Here is a 9,114-nt window from a genome sequence, read left to right as displayed (position 1 = left end):
AACAATCACATCCTAAATCCCCAGCTGGCACAGGTTTTCCTTGTTCTGCTGCTCAGTGAGAAACTGGCTCCATAAACTCTTTGTGTCCTTCTTTGTGAACACCACCATCATGAGCACAGGCCAGGACTTTATGCTTTCTAGGTTTTAAACTTTGAGCCAGAGTCAGAGGAGAGCAGAAAAGGAAAAAAGCTCCAGAGAAAACCTTACTGAGCATTTTGTATCTGCTCAGGTCGGAAGAAACTTATTAGCTATTTACAAAATTAATTAACTGGAGAGTTCTTTAAAGCAATCATGCTGTTTCAAATACCAGTAAAATATCAGGCAGACAAAGCAAATATTATATAATTAATCTCAAATAATATTTTTGTGCTATGGTCATGAATTGTCAAGTGCTTCAGCAAAAGACACGGTGATACCTTTTATGCTACAGCAGCGCTCAGAAGCTGCACCAAGGAGACATTTGCTATGTCCCCACCAGAGTGTATTGCATCGCTGAAACATTTGTGTGCCCATTAAAAATACATTTCTGTTTCTAGACTACTTGTGGCAACAGGTAAAGGCTAGGCAGCTAGGAGAAGCTGCTTGTTTGCTGAGCCTGTCAGAACACTTCTGTGTCAACAGAGAAAATGTGTGTGCACAGCTCTAATGGGATCCCTCCACTGTAGTACCTTGTCATTTTGAGAGTGCCTTGCCCTACACATCCTGTGAGCATTTTTTACAGTCAGAATCAACATGCCTGAGTTCTTGTTTCCAACTTTCAGTAATGTTTATTATTGTTTGTCAGCAACTCAGCTCTGCTGGAAAAACCTCCTTCGGTGAATAATGAAGTCATTCCCACAGTGACTGCTGGGTTCCAAAATTTTCAGTACTCTACCTATGGCTATTTAGCTGTACATGAGAAGAGCAGAAAATCTTACTTTTCATGGCCCATAAATAAACACCTAATCCAACACTTCAGCACATTTCTAATTGTAATGCAGCATATAATGTTTCAGTGCACAATACAGATGTTTTCAGTTATTATATGAAGAGGAGACAATGATGGTTAAGTATGTGTTTGCATTATAGTCACGGCATGAAATCATTATGTTCAACTTTCCTGATAATTTTCTTCATATAAAAAAGAAAATTCTGTTCAGCCATTATTCTTTCCCACATGGAACAAGTTGCAGAAAATTCTAAGACATCCATTTAGAAACCACTAACTTATGGCAAAATAAAGGGCAAAATTTCCTTTTAAAATATTGGGCTCTTTCCATCCTATTTCTCTGTTGTTAATCATATACCACCAGTTAGCTGAAATGAGCCCAGGGGGTACAAGGATATGAGCAAGAGCAGAGTTGTCCTGTGGGACTTTTATGCTCAGTGACAACAGCCCAATAACCCATCTCCCTGGGTGTGTCCCTGCTGGGAGTTTTACAGGTGACTGTCCACAGTGGAGTTCCAAAGTGTTCCCTCACTGACACCAGGGTACTACTATTTCTTTAATACTGGTTCTCATTAGCTTTTCTCTGCCTCCAGTTCTCTTTTTCTTTCTCCCCCATTTTCCTGTCCATCCATCTTGGCAGTCTTCTGAAAAGTTGAAACTACATAACAGAACCTTGTGCTGTTACTTCCTTACCCTCTCCAGAGCTATCTCCCTTCCAATCCTCCTAGCTGCAGTAAATTATTGCTTGATGAGAATAACTCATTAGTTCACTTATAAAAAGGCCTGACTTCACAAACAGATATTTTTATGAGTTCTATTTGTGAAGGCAAAAATATCTGTTTTGGTTATGCGAACAAGCTACATGGATACACATGGGCAGTAAATATCTAGGCAACTCCAGACCACAACTTGAGACCATTTTAATTTTAGAAAAATCAAACCTTAAAAGGCAAAAAAGTTTTGTATTCCTAGATTGGAAGAGCTGGGTTTATCTGCTCAAGAGCACTTATCATTTGAGATCATTTTTGATGCACAAAATCAGATGTAGAGTTATAACATTATTTATCAAAGTACTGAAATCAAAACAGAGTAACTAGAAGTGTTCCAGAGCCATCACTGCAGAACTTCATACAACTGATCTAAGTAAACTTTAAATCTTGTGCCGTGTCTCTTTTCCCAAAATACAGAAATGACGTGAGATGCCAAGCCAGACAAAATAAGAGAAATCAGTGTCATGGTATAGCACAAGTTTGATTTTAAGGTCAGCAAACCTGAAAATTCTTCAGCCAAGTAGAGAATAAAAGACAGCAGGCTGCAATGACATCGTATGCAGTAAATGAAATATTTCAAAAGAAAATATAAGGCCAGTATTCAGAGATGGAGACTTCAAAAAAACTTCTACTTTTAGATCAGTGATGTGAAAATTATCACTGATGATGTGAAAATTATCAAAACTTCATATTTCATAATTAGTCTCATTTAAGATCTAGCACAATTTAACATTTCATTGAAAAAAATTGTTTTACTTCAAAGACAAATTTGACCTTGACTCATTGTGAAAACTTAAACATAGGGTTTAAATCCATATGCTAGAAAAGCTCTGGAAAAATAAGTTGCAGCATTTGAATGACATGAATTAAGACTGCGGTTGAATGGGCTGGTTACAACAGATAATGTTTTTCAAAAAAATCAGTCTGATTCTAAATTCTGATTTCCGATTATAAATTACCTATAACAAATGATTTTTGAAATTGACTGTATTTGTAATAACTTAAACTAAATATGGACAAATATTTCAGTCTATTTATGGTCCCAAGCCATGTTTCCCCCACCTCTGTACCATGCATTGCTTCAGCTGGATGATTGATCATGAGAAAATAAAAATCTCCATAAAAAACTTTGGCCCAATCTTTTCTTCCTTCTTCAAGTGGCCTCTGAGAGCACTTGCAGGTAGTGTTCCAAACACTGCAGAATGAAAAGAAAAATTAGATAAATTGACTTATTACCAATGTCAAAACCAGTTTGTAAGTTGTTTAAAGCAGCCTCCAATATTTCTTGGAGTCTTTGCCTGAAAACTGTACATAAGTAACGCACCCATTACAAAAATTCAGCACAATTTTTCAGTGGATGTGGTTGAATGTTAAGCAGTAAAGAGAGTAACTTTAACCCTTTTCTTGGTTCAGCAATCAAGCTCAAATTGTTTTTATTTCTTTCACTAGCATTCAAAAATAAATCGCTTCTGTGAACAAACATCAGGTAGATGTAGAGGGTTTATTGATCAAAGTTTCACTTTATGTTGATGCTCTTTACTTTGCACTGTACATCAACTAATTTTCATTATAGTCTTCTTGTCTTACATGATGACAGAAGTAGCAGTATGTAATTATCAACATCTTTGTTTGTTCAATATTTATTTAATTCATATGTGAACGACATCTTCTCAGAGACCAAAAGTAGCACAAGTGAGGGGAAAAGATGCAGTAAAGGATACATCAGGAATTTGAAGAATGGTATATAAGCAAAATTGTGCAGCATGGAATTGTATCTCTGGGTACCAGTAAATATTTAAATCTTGCTGTCCTCTTTTCCACACAGCTACATTAGTTCCACAGTCTTTGAATCCTTTTCTCTGATTGCCTCTAAACATTGAAAATAATATTTTAAGCAAATTCCTAGGAACCATTGTTTTTACCAGGCTTCACAAACTTCATACTGTACCCTGCATTTTATTTTTTGTATTTAGAAAAGCAGCTGGAAGCTATTTGGACAACTAACACATTGCAGTATGCTACCTGATACCACACTGAGGTATAACAATTATCTAAATTAAGCCTTTCAACAAGGTAGGCAAGGCCCTTTATAACACTAAGATTCCAAAGTAAAAAGGGAACACGTTTACACTAATTAAGCATTTGGTCTAACACATTAAATCCTATTTGGGAATTTGCCTTATTTACTTTCAGGACTGAATGCAGTGACAAAATGAATGTGACAGAAAAAAAACACTTGGGGATATGTTGATGCTCTCTACAGTCCTCTAGAAATTTCCCTGTATTACAGGTACAGACCAATAGGATAGCCAAGAAGGTCATTCCTACCACTAACTTTTAGGCAACCAGGCAACAGCTTTCTCAGAAGTAAACCACTGGAGAAAAATAAATTGTTTTTTACCTGATACTAACACATCTCAAGCATGCTAATGGTCAGGTCTCAAAATGCTTTAATTATAAATGAGGCGTCTTTTTACTTCAACATGCAAATTGCCGGTGAGTTGAGCATATATTGCAGAGTATGAATTCCTCACCATCAACAACTAATAACAATTAAAAAAAAAAAAAACCTGGAGAAAAGCAGCCAAACCATCTGACAAAGCCTAGGGCACATGTAACCCCATCACTACAAATGACTGCAGAGCTTACAAATCGAGCCAGATGCTGCTTCTGGAAGGATTTCATCTATAATATCCGAACCGCATGACAGCCTATCACAACTCATGTTTGGCCTAAAGGTGTGCAGCGCTGGTGGAATGGGCAAATAATGAGAGGGAACAGGAGCAGAGCCTTAATCCTAACTAAGGAGGGGTTTTTTATTGTGGTTTATGGTGTGGTGGGGCTTTTCTAAATTTGAAAATTGAATTTGTTCTACCTGCAAACACAGGCACAGATGGTGCTTCTATAATATGCTGTTATAATATGCTGATTTGTTTGCAGTGTTGCATTCACGTCCAAATTCACGTCCAAATGCATTGGGTCTTCTGTAGTGTTGCTCAGAATGGGTCAAATGTAGAGAAGATGGGAATCTCCTTGGTGCATAATGAAGGATTTTGCCCATAGCCCCTCTGGCAGGTGCAGCATCTGTGTTCTGAACTCCCTTCCCCAGCTAGGCATGTGGCTGGATAATAATTGCTGAACAAACAGACTTTATCAAAGGGCTGAAAATATGCATGAGAGAGCTGCATTTCACAGACAGGGATACTGGTAAGGGTTACACAATCCATTAATTGTGGCTTCATTTCATCATTTCTGATTTCCTCTGTAAAAGACTGCTAAGCAAGGCTTGAGACAGAGACACCAAAACCTGACCCCTGGTACTGAGGTTTTAAGCAGAGAGAACCACTAGAACTCAATTCCCTCCCATTTTGTTTCTGACTATTTTGAAGTTATCTCTATGAAAACCCTCCCTTGCTGGGCAGTCATGCCTGTGTTTACCTTCGGTGTAATCTTTCTACCAACCTGCACCACATTTTTCAACATGAACTAAGTGATGCTTAGAAGAATTATTTGCATTCTGTTTAATTATTTTGCTGGTTTATGACTGAAATTTTCTCTAATAAAAAAATAAAATGATTGGGACTTCTAAAGATAGAGAAAACCATCCTGTCTTTCTGACTTTGGCACAAAATTAATATCCATGTATCAGTAGAAGTCCATCACCATTCGGCATATGCCTCAAACATGTTTGTTTTCTTCCTTGATAAGTCATAAAATAGATTTAAGGCGAGAAACTTGCAGAACACCACAGCCAGGAGATGGTAAAGAAACCATTATTCACTGTAAATTTAATCTATTCTAGGGACTGGAACTATCCCCACATGCACACTTTTCTTTCTTTTTATTCTTATTTGGTTTGGGTTTTTATTTTGGTAGCCAGGAGAGCTGTAAGCCCTCGGTGAAGGATCAGTGTCCCACATGGTAGCACGGTCTGCTCACAGCAGCACACATATGCCCAGGTCTCATCAGCACTCCTGCGGAAAATCTCCAAGCTGCAGGAACACACCACAATGTGGGATTCTTCCAAACAGAGCATTCCTGCCTTAACTTGGCTGATTAGGAATATGGGAGGGAAGCTAAGTGTCAGTGGGGGATTTGGTCCTTTTATAGGGATAGTTTAATCCATCTAGGCAACTCATAAGTTTGAGAAGGTATAAACTCTCCATTATAAATTCCACTTGCTTATATCCCAAAATAGACAATGCCTAAAATGACTGGCTTTATTCCCACTGAATCAGTCTTGGAATAAACGCTAAACTTGATGGAGAGTGGGGATACCATTATGGTGAGGCTATCTTTGGATAAGGAAATAACAACAAGCAAGCATTGTATGATATTCAGACAATGGAAAAATCAAGACCTTAATCAGCTGGGATCTGTGTCCTGCTGCACTTGCTAAACTTATTAATTTTGGCTATTGTCATTTTTAGATAGTTCTTTAAACCCTCAAGTGTCGCTCAATGCAGGGGCCAGGAAAGGAAGAGGAGAGTTGTCTTGTCAAAAGTGGATCTCAGCTGGAAACCTGCCCACAACTTTGGAAGTATCAGCAGCAGTTAATTGCTGTAGGAAAACCCAGAAGCCCAGCCCCTAAGTGCCTTTATACAGTCCTGAAGTGCAGTTACACAGACAGATCCCCACATTCTCATCCAGCTCCAATCACAAAAATATACCTTTCTAAAGCCAGGATCCCTCAACAGACAGCCCATGAGTGTCACAGCCAGGCACACCACAAACCCACAGTACAAATGCTTTCTTGTTCCTCTTCTAGGGATAAGTTGGGGCAATTTCTGTGCATACTGCTAAAACCTTTCCTAATGGCTCCTACACCACTCATATTCTTTCTGTGATCAGATATAAGATACCATATAATCACCATCTTTGTAAACACAGTGTTTGCTGAAGAGATGGCCTTGTACAGCACATAGCCAAGGTGGCCAAAATTAGTAAAAAGGGTAGAGTTACTGAGTGGCAATGGCACATTAATGAAGTTTTATAGTTTGTCTATGACCACACAGGTAACAAAGTAAGATAGGACAAAAATTTTTTCAAACTTCTGTTGTGGTTCCTCATTATGTGTAGTGCAAATGACTTTCTGCTATCTGTAAAATCATAAAATAATTCAGGTTGTGAGGGACTTCTGGATGGAGATTTTTGTGTGTTGGCTTTGTAGCAGAGGATGTTACAGCCTGTGCCAGCAGCCACAGCAGAAATGTTGATGAACACTAACTGCCAGCTGACTGTGTAGCTACTTCTCAGCTGTTCATAACCTGGAGTTTGTGACCATCATGTTGCATGTTAGATGTTACTCATAGATTCAGAAGATTAGAGAGTTAAACCAAAATTACCAAGAGCATAAAGATTATATAGAATATGTGACTGTTCCCCTTCCCTGTAAAGCAGACAGGGAGAGGGATCACTACGTTCATGTACATCTTCTATCCTGCAGATTTGCTACAAATAAAGACCTCTGTGTATGCGAAAAGAAGAGCACAAATCATGTCTATTTGGATTTCATTATGTTTAAGGAATTTTTTTCCATTTAAAAAGCAATTTTAGACAGAGTAAGGACAACAGATATGCTCTGACTTCATCTCACCTGTTCTCCTGAAACACAGCAGCCATAATTCATGGGCACAGGTTGGCACAAGGTTGTTTGTTATTCACTCTTTCCATCGACTGCCTGATGCATCTTTGTCATGATTCATTATTCCTAACAGCTATATCAAGTGTTGTAATTACCGCACAATATAGATTTGACTCCACAATATTTCTAGATTGGAAAGAGAAAAATAATATATTAAGTGCTTGTGATATCTTTATGTATAAGTTTGAGAATCGTTAAATATCTGTCACTCTTCCTTCCTCCTCAGCATCAATTACTCCACTCTGGTTTTACTTACTCCACTCTGTATAATGAGTCCCTAGAGCATGTTTCATTGCGGGAGAATGAACACATTTTTCACTTGCGGTCAGTGGGATGTGGTTAATTTGAAATCACTTAAACTATTATATCTGTCAAGCGTGGTTATTTTATTTTCAATTCACATCAGTGTTTTAGTATGCATGTCGGTTACTGGGTTAAACTGGCAGATTAATTTCCAAGCAGTCTGTTGCAATGCTCTTCTTCACTAGCTTTACATGTAGGCTCTTGTTGAAACTTAATACATTCCCATTAAAATTTACTTCAGAGAAATCTACATTCAATATAAACACTCATATGATAAACAACACTCACCATTGAGTGAAAAAGGTGGCAAGATCAGGAAACTTACAGTTTTCTCCCCCAAATACTTGTTTTTCCTCCTTGTTCTATCTTAACTTCTCATATACATCATGACATGCAACTGTGGGGGGAAAAAAAAAAGTTCAGTAACTAGGGTTACTTTGACATGCTTAGAGGGGTTTTTTCCTGCTATGTTTACTGATTGCATTGATCAAAAAAGCTGCAGGCTTCAGTTCAATGTGAGCAGATTCACAATTCACACCATATAAAGCTGTTTGGGTCGTTTGGGGTTTTTCTCCCTTTTTAAAATATTATGGTTTGAAACTTATAAATAGCCAGGATTTGAAAATGCTGAAATACTGACTTACACAGCTACTAATAACAGGGTGCTCATACAGAGAATTAGAGGAACCGCCAATGGGCTTTTTATTACAGCAATATTGTACATATTACATGAATAAATTACATTGTTGCATTATGCAGCTGCTGCATCATCAGTTTAGAGAGTAGACTGCGATCCTAAGTATTCGGGGATGCAAGCTCATTATCTCTAAACCCACTTTGGTTACAGCCACGATACAATCCCAGCTAAACAGCTTTCGCATAATGTATTGCATATACCTTTGCATAATCAGGTACATGGCTCAGAGACGGACTGATGAGTTTAGGTGTCTAATCAAATTTACAAAAAATAGTCTCTTTCTCTGAATCAGGCAAAATCTTTCACTTGGAAAGGTTATTAGGGAAACTATATTACCCATAAAAATACAAATCTACATATGTTGTGAAACATCGCTTTTGATTTGAAAGATGCTAGTAGAAAAATATGCATTTGTATAACAACAGATCTCACTGTAAAAAGAACCAACTAAATTTTAAAAAAACCCTGGTTTTTCTTTATCTTCTTATGATGATGACAACTGCCAGTGTTTGAATGCTGCCAAAGCATTCTTGAAACTCAATTGTTTTTTTCTCTGCACATTGTTCTCTCATGCCATCAAATAAAACACAAATTTTAACATCCTCCACAGCTGCAAATGTTTGCCTACGACTCATAGATTCATTTACATATCTTATATATTGATGCAAATATCTTTGGCTAGGCACGTAATACTCTGTCAGTTCTCTTCATTCTACTCAGTGCCTGCTTCCTCTCATTGCTTTTTTTTTACTTTGCTTTAACTGTGTCTATT

The 9,114-nt window shown here is 37.6% G+C and overlaps 1 long non-coding RNA gene across 1 annotated transcript; it reads right to left on the bottom strand.

Moving 5' to 3' along the window:
• Positions 1-884: 884 nt before the first annotated feature.
• On the bottom strand, positions 885-8,035 carry LOC120508613. Its single transcript, XR_005629028.1, has 3 exons — positions 7,971-8,035; positions 7,295-7,468; positions 885-2,893 (listed from the first exon to the last, which is right to left on the bottom strand). It is a non-coding gene; the product is annotated as an uncharacterized LOC120508613 (long non-coding RNA).
• Positions 8,036-9,114: the final 1,079 nt, after the last annotated feature.

The sequence above is a fragment of the Passer montanus genome, unplaced genomic scaffold (assembly GCF_014805655.1).
Source record: "Passer montanus isolate IOZ18808 unplaced genomic scaffold, ASM1480565v1 scaffold48, whole genome shotgun sequence".
Lineage (NCBI taxonomy): Eukaryota > Metazoa > Chordata > Aves > Passeriformes > Passeridae > Passer > Passer montanus.
This window is presented reverse-complemented; position numbering and strand designations above follow the sequence as displayed.